This window comes from Oryctolagus cuniculus, chromosome 4, assembly GCF_964237555.1.
Source record: "Oryctolagus cuniculus chromosome 4, mOryCun1.1, whole genome shotgun sequence".
Lineage (NCBI taxonomy): Eukaryota > Metazoa > Chordata > Mammalia > Lagomorpha > Leporidae > Oryctolagus > Oryctolagus cuniculus.
Window position 1 is genome coordinate 82696649 of NC_091435.1, and position 20491 is coordinate 82717139.

The window sequence follows — 20491 nt, forward strand, 5'->3', positions numbered from 1 at the left end:
GCTAGTCAGAAGCAAGTTTAATCACGAGGCAAAGGCCTCTGCCAGTCTTCCTTCTGAAATCCTTCTTCCAGCTCCGTGAGCGTCTGCCCGGGTACCTGCAACATGGATGGCTGTTCCCCCTGAGACCCTAGGAACAGCGACTGCTCCCGAGCTGTGGGGCAGTGCTCAGTCCCAGGGTGAACAGAGGGCCAGGGAGCCCAAGCCGCCACCCTCGAGAACCCCACTAGGAGGGTTTCACACTGGGGCCAGTCTTCCCAGGGCAGGAGAGGAGGCATACGGCAGATCCCCCGCCCTCCAGGGTCCCTCACCTCCACTGCACCGCAAGCCCCTCGGAGGAGGATCTGAGCTGAGAACCCAGGGCGGCGGTGGGGCACAGGGGTGAGGAGCAGAGCCAAACTCGAGGCTGTGCTCTCTGCCCACTGTGAGATCTTGGGCGAGTTACCCTGCCCCCCGGGCCTGGAGTGTGGAGATAATGGCAGCGACCCCCCTGCGCTGTTGGGGATTCCGAGGAGATAAGGCATGAGAGGAGCTGGCAGGGAGTGTGCAGGGCCCCAGGCAGGCACCAGGGCCTGCTAGAGGCTGAGGGAAGTAGCGTGGACCTCCCTGGCTCCTTCCCAGGGTGTGGGCAGGGAGGCCGGAGCCTGGAGGCCGGAGCCTGGAGGCCGGAGCCCGGGCTGCAGGAGAGGAGGCGGCGGCCTGCGGCATATTTTCCACATAGCTCCCAGGTTCTACCCACATCCTGACTTCTCCCTGGAAAGAACGTTTATAAAAACAATATGGGCTTTGAAGGAATTTTTAAAGGAAAACTCCATCACCTGTGATCCCAGCGTTCTCGCCCAGTGATGTTTCTCTCTGCCTAGGCCTGCCTGTTTGCCCAGGTGCACGCAGAGTTTATATAGCGGCACTCAGAGGAGTCCACTTTACATTTCCCGTGTCATGTAACATTTTGATCATAAACGCCCACTCTTAATCCGACAGGATCCATAAACAGCATTTTTGCAGGCAACCTGATCTTCCAGCACATCGACAGGCCGCAGTTTCTTCGTTATCCTATTACTGCATATTTAATCCGCTTCTTTTTGTTGTTCAAGAGAAACGTGCATTTGCACGTGGCTTTTTTGTTCTTCACAGCTGTGTTGCTCCACTCTTTTCTACACACGTGTGCGCACACTCTCACCAACTCTGCGAAAGCGTTTGCTGCGTTGGTGATGCGACCCTGTCCTGTTGGCTTCATCTGACGGGCATGGCGTTCATCACTGCCGAAACTCGGGGCTCGCGCTGTGGCGCTGCGGGTTAAGCTCTGCTTGTGATGCTGGTATCCCATACGGGGGCACCCATTCCAGTGCCTGGCTACTCTGCTTCCAACCCAGTTCCCTCCTAATGCACCTGGGAAGGTGACAGAGGATGGCCCAAGGGCTTAGGCCCCTGCACACATGTGGCAGACCCAGAGGAAGCTCCTGGTTCCTGGCTTTGGCTTGGCCCAGCCTTGGCCACTGCAGCCATTTGGGGAATAAAGCAGCAGATGAGATTCTCTCTCTCTCTCTCTCCCTCGTGCTGCCTTCCAAATAAATTAATAAATCTTTAGAAAAATTACTTTGAGTAAAATGTGATGAAATTCTACTTCGCTCATGACCAGTCTTGGTTAGCTGCTTATTAATCAAATCATTTGTTGTAGTTGCTGTCAGCTTCTTCTCCTGCCGGTCTTGTCATCTTTTTTTCCAAGTTATATTATGAAAAAGTTATAAAAACAGGCTGGGCTTTTGGCTCAGTGGTTAAGACACTGGTTGGGATGCCCGTGTTGGGTCGGATTGCCTGGCCCCACTCCTCATTCCAGCTTCCTGTTAATCCACACCCCAGGAGACAGCAGGTGCTGGGTCCTATGGTCAGGTTCCTGTTGCCCACCCACATGGAAGACCTGCATTGAGCTCCTGGCTCCCAGCTTTGGCCTGGCCCAGCCTCAGTCATGGTGGGGGTTTGGAGAGTGAACCAGCAGACAGGAATGCTACACATCCAAGATGTGGGTCAGCTTCCTGGTGAGAGAAACCGAGACCACCAGAAAGAGTTGTCATCCAAAGCTATTTGTTGGCAGCAAGTAAGGAGGCCAGAGGGACCACTCTCCAAAGCCCTGCTTCCTTGGGCAGCTTTTACCATCACAGGTAAGGGCGGCACGAGCTCGCACAGGTGCAGCTCGGCTACACATCCCATTTTATGGGAATAAGGCCTGAGCTCCTCCTGGGCTGGGGACTTCAGCATGAACATTTGGGAAAGGTTCGTTTCCCGCTGATGCTTGCACATGCTCTGCTGGCTGTGGTCATGACTGGTTCCAGCCAGATTCTCAGGTCGGTTAAAGCCACTTATTTCCTGGGCTGAGGCCGCCTGTTTCCCCCAGCTGGGCGTGGCAGACAGCTTCTGATGAAACTTCACTCCTTTGCCTGGTTCCCCAGGGGAGGGGTTCAGACCCTGGCTCTGTGGGTTACAGGGGCTCAGTCTGCCTGTCTCTCTGTTTCACTCTCTCTCAAATAAAAAAATTAAAAGTTAAGAAAGCAGTAAATATTCATGGTAAAAAAAAAAACCTGAAAAATAAGAGAAAGGTAATAAAATATAGATCACCACTTAGCATGAACCTTTTTTTTTTTTTTTTTTTTTTGACAGGCAGAGTGGACAGTGAGAGAGAGAGAACGAAAAGTCTTCCTTTTGCCATTGGTTCACCCTCCAATGGCCGCCACGGCTGGCGCACTGTGGCCGGCGCACTGCGCTCATCCAAAGGCAGGAGCCAGGTGCTTCTCCTGGTCTCCCATGGGGTGCAGGGCCCAAGCACTTGGGCCATCCTCCACTGCACTCCATGGCCACAGCAGAGAGCTGGCCTGGAAGAGGGGCAACCGGGACAGAATCCGGCACCCTAACCAGGACTAGAACCTGGTGTGCTGGCGCCGCTAGGCGGAGGATTAGCCTATTGAGCCGCGGCGCCAGCCAGCATGAACCTTTATTATCCTGTTTCAAACCCACTGCAGGGGCCAGCACCACGGCACAGAGGGTTAAAGCCCTTGTCTGCAGCGCCATATGGACACCAGCCCGAGTCCCAGCTGCTCCACTTCCAACCCAGCTCCCTGCTAATGCGCCTAGGAGAGCAGTGGAGGATGGCCCAAGTGCTTGGGTCCCTGCACTCACATGGGAGACCCAAAAGAAGCTCCTGGCTTTGGATCAGCTCAGCTCTGGCTATTTTGGGAGTGAACTCTCTGTCTCTCTGCCTCTGCTCTGTAACTCTGCCTTTCAAATGAACAAATAAATCTAAAAAAAAAAAAAAATCAGCAAAATGTGAGTCTCTACTTCTACCTGAAGTGGTAAGAGTTTGCAAAGTTCCGTTCCGGGGCCCCCTCACCCAAGCTCCAGCCCTGTCCTGAGGTCCCACTCGCGCCCTCACACTGGATCACCTCTGACACCCTCCCACCCCACCCCCACCCCCCACATCTGCCTGCTTTATCCAGCGCTGTGGGCTGAGTAGGCTCCAGCAGGGGGCGCCATTTTTTGTCTCACTCCTTGTCCTTGCCATCACCAGTGCCTGATGCTCCAATGATTGGCAAATGAAAAACAAAAGCACTGGGCACATTTTACAACCGCAGGTGCTCATTTTAGCTTCAGCAGAGGAGAAAGAGACACTGGTGCAGAATGAGCACTCTGCTGCCCGCCGGGGTGTGGCTGCTGATTGGCTTTGCAAACTCCCAAGAAACAGGAAAAGCATTCAGGTCGGAGCAACTGTGTTTCTGTTTTGATTTTTTTACTGCTCATTTCTTTGTGGACTTCGGGCAGCCAAACTCAGTAACTGCTTTATGAACATCTGAATATCGCATAAATACTTGAAGGAGTTGTTAGGGAGGAAGGTAGAAACCAGCCTGTGTGTGAGATGAAATCATGGAAGGCAAAGCACCCGCAGAGATGAAGGGAGCAGCCTCTGGCACCCTCGGAAGCACGCCTTGGAAGCTGCCCGGTGTTCTAACCACACAGTCCTGCCCATGCCCCAGCGTTATAGGTGGTCCCAGCCTCCCCCCAGGAAGGCCCCCTAGGAGAATCCTCACTGCCCGCTGCCACTGGGCTGCCCAGTCTGACAACCCTGGTAATAAGACCTTGGGAGGAATTTTACCCATTTCACACCCAGAAAACCCTTTGTCCAGCAGCAGAGGGAAGGGAGAAGCGGAAGAACTGGACCCCATTCCCTTATAAGCCCCAGTCTGGATGCAGACCGCGTGCTCAGCTCTCTCCTGAGATGCCCGCTTGGCCTGGCAAGTGTATTCTCTGTTAAACCCTGCTTATCCCAGTCTGAACGGCTGGGCGCTCTCTCCCAGATTCGGTCAGAAGAGGATGTGCCGATCCATTCTGTTGGATGCCCTGCCCCACTAAACCTTGCTACCTTGCTACCACTCTGTATCTCACGCCTGAGTTCTGTCTTGTGCAAAGACCCTCTATTCCACCCATCTCTGCTATCAAAATGAGCAGACTCTGTTTTTTTGTTTTTTTTTTTTTTTTTTAGCTTAAACATACACTCTAGGGTGGTTCTCCGGAAGAAATACACAGGGAAAGGCTGATCTATGGGTAAGATCCTCTACAAATATCCCTAAGCACTGACTGTGATGCAATAGGCGGAGGTGCTGTGTTTCCTGTATGATTCCTTCCGTCGCTTTTTAAAAGGATCCCTGCAGGCCTTCAAACCCTCGCCAGTCTGGAAACATGGACCCAACTTCCAGGTCACCAGCCTCTGCACCTTACTCCCCAGCTTTCCCAGAGTGCACTGGGGTCTCCGCTTCCCCTCCCTCAGCCCATTTCCCCCTCAACTACTCCCTCTCTGTCTCCACCCTGGGGGTCTGGCTCATGGGAGCTGCTGTAAAAACATGGCCCTCCCCCATGCATCCTTGGACCGCTCGTGCAGATTCAACCCTGTAGGTCTGGGGAGGGTTGGTTGCTTGTCTTTTCTGAAGCTCACCAGTTAATTCTGAGGAGCAGGTTTAGTGGCTGCCCGAGGGTCTTCATTTCCAGATGCCTGGACAGTTCCGGGCATCTCATAAACAGGTGATGAACGACTGCATTGAAGGGCTGAATGTGAAAGACCTGAGTCATGTGACAGAGTCAGTGTCCCCTTCCTGATGTTCACAGAGGAGCCGGTGAGCATCACGGTCCCTTTTGACAGAGGCCAGAGAGGGGCAGGGACTCGCCCCAGGGTTGCAGATGGAGAGGTCAGAGGCTGCCTCTCCCATGAGCCCAAAGCCAGAGGCTCAGGATCGGGGCAGAATTGGAGGAGGGGAGAAGGGACAACAGCCCCACTCTCTAAGAGACAGTGAGGGGCAGAGGCAAGGGAGAGAGAGAGGGAAAGAGGAAGTAGGGGGAAGGGTGGAGGTACCCCAAAGTGTGGGCCTCTCAGTGAAATCCCACAGAAGGGGCCACAGCACGGGGGCCTGTGCTGTGGCCTCGTGGGCTAAGCCTCCACCTTCAGCGCCGGCATTCCATATGGGTGCAGGTTCAAGTTCTGGCTGCTCCACTTCTGATCCTGCTCCCTGCTGATGCACTTGGGGAAGCAGCGGAGGATGACCCAAGTCCTTGGGCCCCTGTACTCATGGGGGAGACCGGGAAGAAACTCCTGGCTCTTGGTGTTGGCCTGGCCTAGCCCTGGACATTGCAGCCATCTGGGAAATGAAGCAGCAGATGGAAGACCTCCCTGTCTCTGTCCCTCCCTCCGCCCCAACTCTGTAACTCTTTCAAATAAATAAAATGCATCTTAAAAAAGGGAAGAGAGAAAGAAAAGAAATCCCACAGAAGCAAGCGAGGGTGGGGATGACGGGACCACGGGGAGGGCAGGGCACAGCAGAGCTGGCGACAGGCAGGGAAGCAGAGGCAGGTCCACTGGTCCCAGAGATGACAGTGAGGGCACAAAGCTGTTCTGGGGAGCGGGTGCATCCCTCATCCCTGAGTCTGCCGTTGCCCGGGGTCAGTGCCTGGGGGCCAGAGTCCCTGAGAAAAGCCATCCCTCTCCTGCCGAGGCCTCTGCCCTGACCCCCCCCCCCCCCCCAGGCCTGCGTGCTTGGGCAGCTGCACTGCACTTGAGAACATTTTTTGACTTGTACGCTGTACCTGCGGGACCAGAATGTCTGGCCAAGACCTGTTACATAACATCTCAGCCCTTTGCGGTGCCAAGGGCAATCTCAGCTCTGGCCCGAGGCAGCTGTGGGCTGGGCCTCGCTACAGAGGGCAAGAAGCCAAAGGAATGGGTCCCTTCCCACCTGGAGGCAAAGCTGAGGGATGCAGACCCACGCTGGTTCCACCTTCCAGAAGCCCCAAGGAGGCAGCCCTGTTCGTCTTGAGCCTTCCAGAAGGATGTGGGCCAGATCCAAGGAGCCTGGACCTCAGGGTGTGAGCATGTGCCCCTGAAGATGCATCATTCCTGCATCTGCTTACAAGAGTTCTCTGAGGAGTAGTCATGCCTGGAGCAGGGGGTGGCCTGCGTGGCTTCCAGAAGCCTCTGGCCAGCTGTCGACCCAGGCCAGGAGGACCTCAGGCCCCAGTACATCAGTGCACAGCTTGGGGACAACACCAAACCTCAAAAGAAGTTTGCAGAGTTAAGGTGAGGAGCTGAACTCACGGAAGCCTCTACATGTGCACACATGCACACACACACACACGCACGCATACACACCTACCCCGGGCCAACCTGAGCATAGGGAAGGCAAACAGAGTTGGTGGGGAGTAGGAGGGCTGTGGAGCACACGTAACACAAACAGCCTGGGGCCCACAGAGCCAAGAGGGAGCGGGGGTGGCAGGTGGAGTCCCAGCAAGCCCGCGCTGGCAGGGACTAGGAGGGCAAAGGTCCAGCCTCTTTTTCCAGCTGGAAGACCCCCAAGTGCCCCATTTGCCCAGGCCCTCAGAGACAGAGGGGCAGTGAGACCAGCAGGTGACCGACAGTTAGCCGAGGACCTGAAGGTCTTCTGTGAGCTTCGGAAGGGCGAGGATGTGCCAGACTCAGGAGGCTGGGGGGCAGGTACGGCGCTGGAGGGAGTTGAGAAGCCCTCATGGAGCTCCAAGGTGCACCTGGAGCTGGGCCACGCCGCAGCCAGACCACACAGCTCTGTGGTGTGGAGGAAAAACAGTCAACAGGGCCAGAGATGGATCTGGTGGGGCCAGGGCCCCAAGGGGCGGCCGACACCTCTGGCCTGAGCCTTCTTCCCGGGCTCCCCCACCTCCTGCCCAGCTCTGCTCACTCCCCCATGGGGCCAGGAGAAGACCCCGCCTCCTGGTCCTGTGCCTACTCAGCCCACAGGCACGTGGGGCTGCTCCTGCCTGCAGTGTGGGGGGCACCGCCCTCCACTCACACTGGTTGCCCCTCTCTCCCTTCCAGCATTCCCCGGGCTCAGAGAGAGGCCTAATCCCTTGTCCCTGGCACTGTGGACACGCAGGGGTCATGTCTACCCCCTGGTTACCTCCTCTTTCCCTCCCCTCTCTCCCGTCGGCTCCTGCCCTAGATCGACCCCCAACAGGCACCTGGTCACCTGCACAGCTTCCTCCCTCAACCCCCTGCCTCCTGTTCCGCTTTGCCCCTGCTGCCTCCTCTGCCCGGCGCTCCACCCACAGTGCTCCCAGAAGCCACCAGGCTTCCGCAATGCCTTTCTTCTAAGACGTCCTCGGACCCCTGGGTGCACCGGTCATCTTCTGCTCCACTTCGCATCTCAACGTGGAGCTGCCCCCGGGTAGCCTGCCTGGCGCCCGCACTCGGAGTCCTGTTTCCAGCGTGGCCTGCGCCCGCCCCGCCCCTCTCGGCGCTCTCACAACCTGTTTGCCGGCTGTGCTAGGCAGCTCCACGAGGCTCTGAACGGAACCTGCCTCTTGGTATTGGTCTCTGTAGAATACTGTCTCCTTGAATGAAGGCAAGGCTCACTGACTTACTTATTTTTAAAATTAATTAATTTGTTTAAAAGGCAGAGAGAGAGAGAGAGAGAGAGAGGCTGATTTGGCATCCACAGGTTCACTCTCCAAATGACCACAAAAAACCAGGGCTGAGCCAAAGCCAGGAACTCAGAACTCCATCCTGGTCTCCCACGTGGCTGGCAGTGGCCAAGTATTTGGGCCATCTTTCACTGCCTTCCCAGGCACATTAGCAGGGAGCTGGATCAGAAGTGGAGCAGCCAGGACTAGAACTGGGCACCCATAAGCGATGCCAGTGTTGCAGGCGGCTACTTAACCCACTACACCACAGCACGGCCCCCAACTCACTTCTAACAGGAATGTGGAGGAGGAGTGGACATTTGGCCAAGGAGCTGAGAGGTCCGTGTGTCACATCAGAATGCCTGGGCTCAGCTCCTGGCTCCGGCTGCTGGCTCCAGCTTCCCACTGGTGCAGCCTTTGGGAGGCAGTGGTGATGGCTGAAGTCGCTGGGCTGCTGCCACCCACATGGGACACCCGGATCGCATTCCTGAGTCCCAGCTTCAGTCCCTGCGCTGTCCTTTGAGAGCATTTGAGGAGTGAACTAGTGGATAGGAGCTCCCCATGTCTCTGCCTCTCAAATAAATATATTAGAACAAAAGACTTGTGGAGGAGGAAGCACCATCGTCACTGTGGTGTACTGGCAAGGAAGGACACACATCTCCAGCCAATGGCCAGTAGGGACTTGCGGTCGGCCAACTGTCCCACAGGTGAGCTTGGAAATGAATGGCCTCAGGCAAGCTCCCGGGGTGACTGGGCCCCAGCTGTCACTCATGGTCTCATTGTCAGAAACTCTGAGTAGAGGCACCCAGCAAAGCTGGGGCCAGAGTCTTCATCCATAGAAACTGTGCATCACAAGCGTTTGCTGTATTAAGCGTCTCGCTTTGGAAGTAATTTCTTACACAATAGAGAACCGATATGTGCTGCTCCACTGCTCTGAGTTCCTTGGGGACTGCGGCTCGGTCTTCTCTAACTCTGTTGAGGCTGCTATCTGGAACAATGAGAAGATTCTGCACGTTTTGAGAAAGAAACAAAACAGATTTTATACAAAGGTTTGAGACTCAGATTGGCATCAGCCTTCTCACCCTCAACTCTGGAAGCTAAAACACAATGAAACAAGAAAGAGCTTTAACTCGCAAGGGAAAATGATGTCCAACCTACAGCCATTCAGTGTAAGCGTGAAATGTTTTTAGAGACGATCTCAAGAATAAACCTCGTTTCAGGAAGTTCCTGGGAGATATGGTCTGTCAAAGTGAGAGGAAGAGGGGCAGGCACTTGGCACAGAAGTTAAGCAGCTGCTCGGGACACGTGCATCCTGAATTGGAATGCCTGGTTCAAGTCCCGCACCACGGCGTCTTATCCAGCTTTCTGCCAGTGCAGACCCCGGGGGGACACCAGTGACAGCTCAGCTACTTGGCTCCCTGCCCAAGGGAGGGAAGGCCAGATTGAGGTCCTCTTTCCTGGCTTCTGCCTGACCCAGGCTCGCCTGTTGGTGAGTGAAGCAGCAGGTGGATGATCCATTTCTGCTGGCCTCTGTCTCTCTCTGCCTCTCAAAAAGAATGAAATGCTTTTGATGAGAAAAAGAGGAAGTGGAATCCAGGAACCAAGAGCCCATAAAGGGAGGAGCAAAGGGGCACTCTAGCTGCTAATGAAATGCTGCTGATGCATGCCAGCTGGTTGCAACAGGTACAGTCAGAGGTTCTCACACAGGCTTTTCCCCAGAGAGATGGAACCTAATGTCTTGACCACATTGACTCAAGATTTATAAAAGTAGGGGAGAGTTTAAGGTTGAATGAGTAACAAATAAGCCGAATACTAAGTAATGAAGACAATTATCAACTCTAGGGAAAAGAAAATGTTGTGCAAGAAAATGTTATGACAGTATACTTCATCAGCCATGAACAGAGTTTTCAGTCAGAAATGTAAACAGTTAGTACTGATGGAAGCACAATTATGACAGAAGTTGGGGGGGGCAGACAGAGCAACAATGAGCTTAACCCCATCTTCAACAGTGAAAAGTCAATAAAGAATCAGCTGACAAAGTGGAAAGCAATTGCCCCCCCACCCCAGTCGGAAATGGGACCTGAATTGCAAGAGCCATTGTTTTTCATGGAAAGTCTTATAGAACCATTGAACTCATTAAATGACATGCAAATATAGCCACCAAAAAATGAAAACCATCGTGGTGCAGCAGGTTAGCCATGCCAGCATCTCGTATCAGAACACAGGTTCAAGTCCTGGCTGCTCTGCTTCCAATCCAGCTTCCTGCCAATGCGCCTGGGAAGGCAGTGATGATTGCTGAAGCACTGGATCCCCACCACTCATGTGGGAGACTCAGACGGCTCTCCAGGCTCCTGGTTTCAGCCTGGCCCAGACCCAGCCACTGCGGTCATTTGAATATGAGCCAGCAGATGGAAGATTTCTCTATCTGTGTCTCTGTCTCTTTGCCTTTTAAATAAAATAAAAGAACAAATCACAATATGTACCTGTAGAAGATGCTCACTAACATTAACTACTGTGAGGAGTCAGATGGTCCCAGTAGAATTTGGGGTATAAAATATTTGCTTCCTCTCCCAGAACGTTTATCTTTAGCAAGAACAAACAGGCCGCCCTCCTTCCCTCGGAATCTCCAAACTGACCACGAGAATAGCAAGGGAGCTCACCCTTCTGGATGGTTTCTGTTTTATCAAGAGCAGGCCAGACAGGATGGAGAATTGTAAATCAGGTCTTCTGGTGGTTTTTGTCCCTGCCTGGTAACTGAATGCCAATCTGATTGTCCAGTTGTTTTTTTTTCCTTCGAAATTGTACTTAAAAAATCCCAGTGCTACCAGTCCTTTCAGGTTTTTCCCTCTCTTTGAAGCCCCCCTCATGCTGCTCTGGCTGGAGATCTTTGACTCTAATAAATCTTTTTAAATCCCTCTGCTTGTCTGCTTGGAAATTCTTCTTTCACGTGAGACGAAGAACCGAGGTAATAGTAATAGTAATTTCTCTGCCACCATTTTCCAGTAGCACCATTACAGCTCTTCAGTGCCGCCTTCATCAGACAGCTGCCATCCTTCCAGGAGGGGGTGAGCACGCTTACAGCAAATGACAAGAGCCTTAGCTCACAGTGGTAGACGCACAGAGGAGGATTGCATTGTGCTATGTCACAGAGCACATCACAGATCACAGGAACCGCGGAGCCAGGCATTCACTTGATGTAGCAGAAATCTTTGTGTCTCCATCTCTCGTGCTGACTTCATTATCAAACAGGGTCCTCCCGAGAGGCGTTAGGTGAGGTGGTTAGATCGGGTCCCTGTTGCAATGAGAAAAGGGGGAGTCCCTTTAAGGGTGAATAAAATGCTTGCTTCTGTCCAGAAGCTGCCTTTAGCAAGACAAAATACCAATCCCACTCCTCTGGGTTTCTTGTTTCATCAAGAGAATAGAAGGACGAAGTTACTTATCCCACCCTTCTGATGGCTTTTTGCTTTCTCATAAGCACACTAGGCAGGATGACAGCCCGGTCCCTGGTGGGATCTGTCCCCACCCCTTGATTGATTGTTAGTTCTTACTCTGTTCACCTGTATTGTGCTTACAAGACACCACTTGACAAATTCCTGGGGGTTTTCTCTCTCGGAGCCCCCTCCTGACTGCTGCAGTGGGAGCTTTCCGACTTCAGTTAATCCTGCTTTGCTCCCTGTCTGGTATGCGTGGATCCGAGGTCGCCTTCCTTCGCAGCCACCGCTGTCCCCGCAGCACTCGGATACCCTAGCAGGAGGACCTCAGAAAACTCCAGGCTTCTGTCCTACAGGCTCCGTGATCCCAGGGGAAGGAGAGTCTCTGCCCGACCATTTCTATGAAATACTTCAGTAGACACTCACTGGTCTGGCTTGGGCCACACACTCATCCTCAACAGGTTGCCACAGGCAACACACAGCGCCCTGAGACCCATGGACAAAGTCGAGGTGGAAAACATGGGTGATCTTGGATTAGTGCTTCGGAACAAACAGGTGTGCCGTGTGCCTGCAGACTGAGCCCTGTCACCTGTGTGTCACCTAGCACAGTGTCTCCCTTTCCTTTCCCTTCTTCTCGTATTTAACATAACAAAAACCATCTTCTCATCTTGGGGCAAACAGCCCCATCCCCCAATTGCATCAGTTTCCAGACCCCTTGCTTTCCTGGCTTTCTCCCTGGATGCTGAGTGGTATCAAAATGCAGCGCCCAGAGCTGAATGCCGCTCCGGATGTGACCCGAGCAGCCCAGACATCCCTGGGATGTTCGTGTCATTTCTCCAGGGCACGGGAGCAGCCTAAAGACGCGTTGGCTTTTCAGCGACTGCAGTGTATGATTGAGTCGTACTAGGCTTGCAGCAGCACCTCTTGTTTTGTGAGCCGTCATCAAGCCAGGGACTCCTCCTCCCTGCTGCATTCAGAACCTGAATAAAGGACTTTGTCCTTGATAAGCTTCCATTTCATTTATAAAGCGTATTCGGGGTGGGCGTTAGCACTGGCACCCTGCATCAGGGAGCCTGGTTTCAAGTCCCAGCGGTGCTCCCAATTCCAGCTGCCTCCTAGTGCACATCCCGGAGGCAGTGGTGATGGCTCAAACACCTGGGGCCCTGCCACTCATGTGGGAGACCCAGATTGTCTTCTGGTCTCCTGGCTTTGGACTGGCTCAGTTCCAGCTGTTGTAGGCATTTGGGAGTGAACCAGCAGATGGAAGATCTCTCTTTCCCTGTCTAGCTCTCTCTGTCTCTCTGCCTTTCAAATAAAGTGAAAATAAATAAATGAAAATTAAAGTTCAGTCCATTTTTGCCATTTGTTGAGGGGTTTTGGAATATGGATCCTGCCTCCAGCACCGGCTCTGGAATCTTGTGCAATCCACTGCTTTTATTGACAGGCATTTTCTTTATTTGTATCCAGGAAGATAATAAAATAAATTGGGTCAAGGCTGAAGCCCTCTGTTGTGCTACCCAAGTCCACATGACATACTGACAATATTAGCATCTGGGGGATGTGATTGCCCAATCTTCCATGGAGCAACCGAGTTGCCATCACGCATTAACAAACTGGATGTGTCAAACAGGGAAATCCACTCTCTCGCCATCCCGGTGGCTGAAGTCCTGGGTCGCTGTGTCAGCAGGGCCATGCTCCCTCCCCAGGCTCTCCTGGCCCTGTCCTCGCTTTCCTGGGTGCTGGACATTGTGGACATTCTTGGGCTGTAGCCTCTTCACTCCATCCCCAGCCCTCCTCCCTCCGAATACATCTTCTTTGGGTCTCTGTGTCCCAAGTTCCCTTCTCTGATAAGGACACCGGTTATCAGATGTGGGGCTCACTCTAGCTCAGTTTCAGCTCATCCTGATTCCATCTGCAAAGATCGTATTTGCAAATACACGGGTACGGGGCTTAGGCTTGAACATGTCTTTGTGGGGCCCCAAGTGGACGCACCCTGTAGCAGTATCAGTTCTCATCTCCCCGTGCCCTCCATCACCTCCATCAGAAGCCTTGCAGAGTCTTGAACACGATCTACTCCCCAGCCTGGAGCAGTGGTTGCCAGCAGGGGCTCTGTACGAGTACCCTCTCCCTTTCCAGGGTCAGAGATTCTGAGCGCATCTTCCCCTCAGGAAAGAGGCCAGAATCTCAGTGTGGGGCGGGGGCAAGGACGGAGACCCGTGCAGGTGGGAGTCTGGCATGGAATGAGACACACATGTGACTTGGGGCGAGCTGACTCAGCCTCTCGCTCACCCCATTGTCTTCAGCTGTAAAATGAGACTAATGAAACCTATCGGAGAATTAAGTGACGTCACACTTATAAAGCACATAGCTCAGATGCACTGGTGGCTGTCACTTGGGAGACAGAGCAGCTGGATCTGAATCCAGATCTTCACTGTGCCCCGCAGCAAATTTCTGGACATCCCTGAAACTCCTCGGTTTGCCACTGTGAAACGAGAGGCTTTGCCCTTGGGGCGCTGTGATTCCTTAGTGCGCCCGCCTGGATGACAGGACCTAGTCACGCGAAATTCAAGGGGGCCACCTTGTGATCATTCTCTTTTCTGTGTCTTTGGAGAGAGAACTTGCATTTGACTTGGAAGCTGTCTTCATACAGACTACATGACATTTAAAACCTAAGTACCGGGGCCGGCGCTGTGGCACAGTAGGTTAATCCTCTGCCTGCGGCGCCGGCATCCCATATGGGCACCAGTTCTAGTCCCGGCTGCTCCTCTTCCAATCCAGCTCTCTGCTGTGGCCTGGAAAGCAGTGGAAGATGGCCCAAGTCCTTGGGCCCCTGCACCCACATGGGAGACCTGGAAGAAGCACCTGGCTCCTGGCTTCGGATCAGCACAGCTCCGACCACTGCAGCCATTGGGGAGTGAACCAACAGACAGAAGACTATTCTCTCTGTTTCTCCCTCTCACTGTCTGTAACTCTACCTCTCAAATAAATAAATAAATATTAAAAAAAAAAAACACCTAAGTACTAATCACAGCTGGCATACATATCTCTTTGTCAGCGAGTTATTTGTTTGATTGCATTTCATTATTATTATATTATTATTATTTTTTATTTATTTGACAGGTCCCTCCCGTCCCACTAGGCTCTTCCACTTCCTCCGGCTGGAGAGGCTTGAATCAAGGGAAGTTCTTGCTTTGAAGGTGAGGGCCACCCACAGGCACTGACAGTCTGGGTTAAGATCAAGGACTTCCCCCAGGCCACCTGCCTCAGGGGCAGGAAAGGCCCAGGAGCTCCAGGAGCTGGCTGTGGCCTACAGTCCCCCCACATCCAGGGCAAACCCCCTCTCTTCTGCTGGCCCGCTGGGCCTCTGAGCAGTGAGAGATAAAAAGAGAAGTAAACTAACACGAGAACAAGGCTAAAGGTTACTGAATAAAATGGCTGCAAACAAAACAAACTGACCGTAGTGCAAATATAAAAATATAAAGAGATCAAACCTCTTCTGGCTGGACCTTGATCTAAATTAGGCGTCTGGGAGGGACCAGGCCTGGGGCTGCAGGCAGGGAGAGGGCTCTGCCTTCCCTGCAGGAACTGGGGGGAAGGGTCCTGTGGGCCCCTCTCACTGACTTCTTCCAGGTCAGAGGTTACGCATTTGAACTGCCTGGGAAGATTTTAAAGCAAAAGCAACGTCCCAGTGGTTAGGAGCAATCTGCTGGGGCAGGGGCTAGCCAGAGGGGTCCTAACTGGCTTCTGAAAACAAATCCGTTCAGTGTCAAGAAAATGGCCACCACATTTAGAAACACTGAGTTGCTTTTCTCGCTTTCTAAGACTTTCCACGTACACGGATCTGAAAGATCACAGCTAATCCAAGTCAGTAAGTTACTGGTTACCAAGTCATTCCTAAAACAGCTTTTCTCAAAACTCCCTTAAAAAGTTTACAGCAGAAAATATCCCCTGTGGGCCTCAGGCAGGGTCCCTGGGCTGGAGGCTTCCTAAGGGCGGCACCGCCCCCACCTTCAGGAGCAGATTCTGCCACCCACGGAAACCCCTCCCAAGCACCTTTCCCAGGGAAGGGAAGAGCTCCCAACAGGTAAAGTTTGCGGCCAAGGTCACCTGCCAGGTTGCACACGGGACTTTGGACATAAGCACGAGGCCTCTTTCCAAAACACACTGGAGAGGGTGACACTGAAGGCCCAAGCCACAGGTGGGGACCTCCCTTCCCAAGTTCCGAGACCCCGGGCAGAGCGTGGTGGCCCCCGCAAGCTGGGAAAGTCTCCCTCACCCAGAAACCCACCCCCTCCCCCACTCCCCGCAAGGCTCCCAGGGCAGGAGCCAGGAGAGCCAGGACAGCTGGCAACATCTGTGCCGAAGGTCAGTTGGCACTGAGAGCCACGCGGATGTGGGTTGGGAGGCGGAGCTGCTGCTTCCCCAGGCAGCCTCGCTTACTTAACCTGCGAGGTCACCAGGGCAGGCGGCAGGTGCCCTGGAGAAGCTTTCCCAGCAGCGAAACTGCTTACAGTTCATCCCTTTCTTTCAGTGCTGGGGGGAAGGTTGAGGACCCCCCATCCCACCGTGGGCCAGGACGGCCAGGCCAGAAGGGCAGCTCTGCCTCAGGAGTGAGCCCTGGGAGACTTACAGTGATGCCCTCGGCATCAGCTCCTGGGCCTCCCTGGGCAGGGGGCTGGGCAGCCTGGCCTCCAAGGTCAGACCCTGAGACAGAGAACCCCGGAGAGGCTCTGCGGTCACATCCTCCCCGGCAAGCCCCCTCAGGCAGGTGGGCTGGGCACAGGGAGAGGGCAGGCTCCCTGGAGGCTGGAGAGGGTGTCTGGGCCCCCTGGCAACCTCTTCTGTTTCTAGAATTGCCCGTGGATTAAGCACATTCCATCTGGCCCCAGCAGATGGAAACAGGCAGAAGCACAATCAGGACTCCCCATACATCAAAGAAAACAAAAATAAAAGAAAGCGGTCAGGAAGAAAGGTGTGACTTGTAGTGTGTATATATGTGTGTGTGAGATGTGTGTACGACTGTGTGCAATGTGTGGGATGTGTGTGTATGTGTGTGAGATGTGACGTGCGTGTGAGATGTATATGTGATTGTGTGATGTATGTGTGGTGTGTGTGATATGAGTGTGTATGATTATATGTGACATATGTGCAGTGCATGTGACATGAGTGTGTATGATTATGTGTGATGTGATTACATGTGATGCGATTGTGACTGCGTGTGATTTGTGTGTGATATATGTGTGATGTGAGTATGGTTGTGCATGATGTGATTGTGTAATGTGCGTGTGTGTGATGTGGGTGTGTGTATGATGTGATTGTTTGTGTGTGTGTGTGTGTGTGTGTAGGATGTGGCCAGGCAATGGACATGGATTCTGTGTGTCTGGAAGGTAATTTTTCTTTCTTTTCTTTTCTTTTCTTTTTTTTGACAGGCAGAGTGGACAGTGAGAGAGAGAGACAGAGAGAAAGGTCTTCCTTTGCCGTTGGTTCACCCTCCAATGGCCACCTCAGCCGGCGCGCTGCGGCTGTCGCACCGCGCTGAACCGAAGCCAGGAGCCAGGTGCTTCTCCTGGTCTCCCATGGGGTGCAGGGCCCAAGCACTTGGGCCATCCTCCACTGCACTCCCTGGCCACAGCAGAGAGCTGGCCTGGAAGAGGGGCAACCGGGAAAGAATCCGGCTCCCCGACCGGGACTAGAACCCGGTGTGCCGGCGCCGCTAGGCGGAGGATTAGCCTAGTGAGCCGTGGCGCCAGCCATGGAAGGTAATTTTTCAGGAAAGGGATTCACTAAAAACAATGAGAAATTGAGGTCAGAATGGACAAGGAAACTGAAAGGTGGGGTAAACTGGGTGGTCCGAGAAAGGCACGAATGCCCTCCTGGGACCTGGCTTAGAACAGGAAAGACAACCGCAGCATTGGCGCAGGCTCCAGAGCCCACAGGCGCTCCCTGCACCCCGAGGGGTAAACGCAGGAAAGTGTGGTTTGTCAGGCGGGAATAAATACGGCTCTGAGCAACACAAACCTGACTTACAGGCGCTTGAACAAAAGGTAACTTCTTTATCTCACAGCATGAAATATTCAGAAGTGGGGCTCAGCCATGTCAGGGCTGGCACCCCTGAAGTTATTTCACATCCTCCTCTGGAAATAGGGTTGCTGCAGTTTGAAATATCAGCAGCCTCTTCAAAGTAGGAAGAAAGAGAAGGTCTCATTGGCCAGGACTGGTCATGTGGTCTCCCCTAGCTGCAGGGCATGCTGGGAAAGCAGAAAACAAGGGTTCCATGATTCATAGCGGGGCCTGGCAGACTATTCTGTTGCCCCAAACAAAATCAAGATTCTTTGAGCAAGGAAGAAGGGGAAATGGATAATATTGGAAGATAACCAAGTCCTAGAACTGAGACCTTGGGAGACAAATATTTTTGGTAAACTTTAAATTATTATTCCCACATTGAGCTAAAGGCACTTCCAGACAATCGTGAGACCCTACTTTGTGAATGGCAAACCAAGACCCCAAAGTCGGGGTCCTGGCCCCCTGACTCAGCCACCATTGATCATCTCCATGATGACGCAGGAGCTGTTATTTTCCACACACCACAGTTGGGAAGGGACAGTCTCAGACAAGGTCAGAAACCTGGGCTGAGTCCCACAGGCGGAGTGGTCATCACAGAATCCCTGCTTCCCACCTCCTTACACTTGGCCTTATCATCCGGGTTCTAACCCCAACTCCTCAGCCGTGTGGGCGTGGCTGCGCCCTCTGGCAGTCCCACGGCTCCTTCACTCACCCACACTAGCAAGGAGGCCTTTGAAATCCACAGAGGGCAGTGTGTGGCCTTGGGAAAGCTGCGTGGGTGCCCGAGCCTCCCACAGGGGAATGGCACTTGTCCTGAGGTCATGGGATTGAATGGGAGACAGGGGCTTGGAGCACCCAGCACTGTGCCCAGAGATGGTGGGTGCTTGATATATGTCAGTGCCCTCCTAGAGACACCGCAGTGTGGAAATTCAGCCATAAACCACATAAACCAAGTTCACATCATTTCCCACACATTTTTCTGATAAAAATCCAGCTCACTACAATCGAGAGTCGCCTTCCCTTGCCACTGAAAACCTGACTTGGTGTGGCGTCTCCAGGCATTGCATCAACCAGCGCTACTAAGCATCTAAGTGGAAGCACCCTGGGGTTCGGAGGCCTGGGCCTTGCCCTCTGGGGGTGTCCAGTGGAGCTGCAGAATGGTGCATGTAGGCCAGGAGCTCTGACACAGGCAAGGGAGTGATGTGGCCCATTCAAAACCTGGCGCCTTCCCACGTACAGCCAGCCCTCCAGGGCTCTGGGGCCGTTTGTGAAAGCTGTTAAGAATTTCAGAGGCGGTGTTGTGGCAGAGCGAGTTAGGCTGCTGCCTAGGACGCTGGTGTCAGTTAGAGTCCCAGCTGCTCTGCTTCTGATCCAGCTCCCTGCTAATGTGTCTGGTAAAGCTGCGGAAACTGGCTCAAATAATTGGGCTCCTGCCCCCCATGTAGAAGACCCAGGTGGAGTTGGCTCCTGGCTTTAGCCTGGTCTAGACCCAGCTGTTGTGCCCATTTGGGGAGTGAACCAGTGGATAGACGATCTCTCTCTCTCTCTCTTTCTCTCTCTCCTTTCCTCTGTAACTCTGCCTTTCAAATAAATAATTAAATTAATATTTTTAAAAGAATTTCAGTGACGGCAGAGCATTAAACAAAGCATGGGAGCTTTCTGAGCCTGGTGCCCTATACAACGGCCCAGGTCACCCGCCCGTGGAAGCTGGCCCTGGGCACTGTCATCCCGTGACCTCTCGCTGGCCCTCCAGTTCCTGCGGAGAGCATGGGTGTTGCTCTCTGGGACATGCGGGTTGGGACAGAGCCCGTGGGAGCTGAGCCAGCAGGCCTCCTACAGGCTACTGACCGTGCGTCAGGACTGCCCGCCTGGGCCTGAGGAGCCTCATTCCTGTCTGGCGAGAGTCACAGGAGGGTGACTGTGCATTTCCACAAGCTGAGAGGGACAGGGGTTTCCCCAGCGTGAGAAAGATGCACCCAGGGCCACCGACAACAGCCTGTCCCTCACCACTAGGTCCTGCAGAAGGTTCCAGCTCAGGGGGGCGCGGGGAGCCACTGCTTGGTAACGATCCCAGTAAGAGCGGCCGCAGGGACCCCTGGGTGTCAGAGACAGCTGCTCAAGACAGGAACTGAAATGAAATAACAAGAACAAATTGCATTGTGCACGTATTTGAGATGGGCATGAAATCAAAGTAAGACTTCCGAGGGGCTCGGTGGGCTGGCTGCGCCCTTCTCTGCCTCCAGTGATTTCCTTCCTTCCTTCCTTCCTTCCTTCCTTCCTTCCTTCCTTCCTTCCTTCCTTCCTTCCTTCCTAAGATTTATTTATTTATTTGAAAGCCATAGATACAGATACGAGAGGGAGAGACAGAAAAAGGTCTTCCAGCCACTGATTCACTCCCCAAATGGCTGAAGCTAGGCCAGACCAAAGCCAGGAGCCAGGAGCTTCTTCTGGTTCCCCACATGGGTGCAGGGGCCATCTTCTACTGCTTTCCCAGGCTACAGCAGGGAGCTGTATCAGAAGTGGAGCAGCTGGTACTCAAACCGGTGCCCATATGGGATGCCGGCACTGCAGGCGGCGGTTTTACCTGCTACACCAGAGCAGGGCCCCAGGAATTTCTTTTCTTTTTTCTTTTTTTATTTAAGATTTTTTTATTTCTTTGAAAGGCACAGTTACAGAGAGAGAGGGAGGGAGAGACAGAGAGAGAGAGAATATTCTATTCTCTGGTTCACTCCCCAAAAGACTGCAATGGCCAGGGCTGGGCCACACCGAAGCCAGGAACCAGAAGCTTCACTTGGGTCTCACAGGTGGATGGCAGGGGCCAAAACACTTGAGCCACCTTCTGCTGCTTTTCTAGGAGCATTAGCAGGGAGCTGGATTGGAAGCGGAGCAACTGGGACTCAACCCTGCACCCACATGGGATGCCAGTGTTGCGGACAGGGGGTCTACCTGCTCCAGCACAGCACCGGCCCCCAGCCTCCAGCAATTTCAAGGCCACTGCAGGATGTTCTACGATGTGGCAAGCACTGGGCGCCCAC

General features: G+C 53.5%; 1 long non-coding RNA gene across 1 annotated transcript; it reads right to left on the minus strand.

Annotated features, from left to right (window-relative positions):
• Positions 1 to 7583: 7583 nt before the first annotated feature.
• Positions 7584 to 14995, minus strand: LOC127482935 (uncharacterized). Its single transcript, XR_007908862.2, has 3 exons — positions 14885 to 14995; positions 10623 to 11254; positions 7584 to 8969 (listed from the first exon to the last, which is right to left on the minus strand). It is a non-coding gene; the product is annotated as an uncharacterized lncRNA (long non-coding RNA).
• Between the last annotated feature and the right edge of the window lie 5496 nt (positions 14996 to 20491).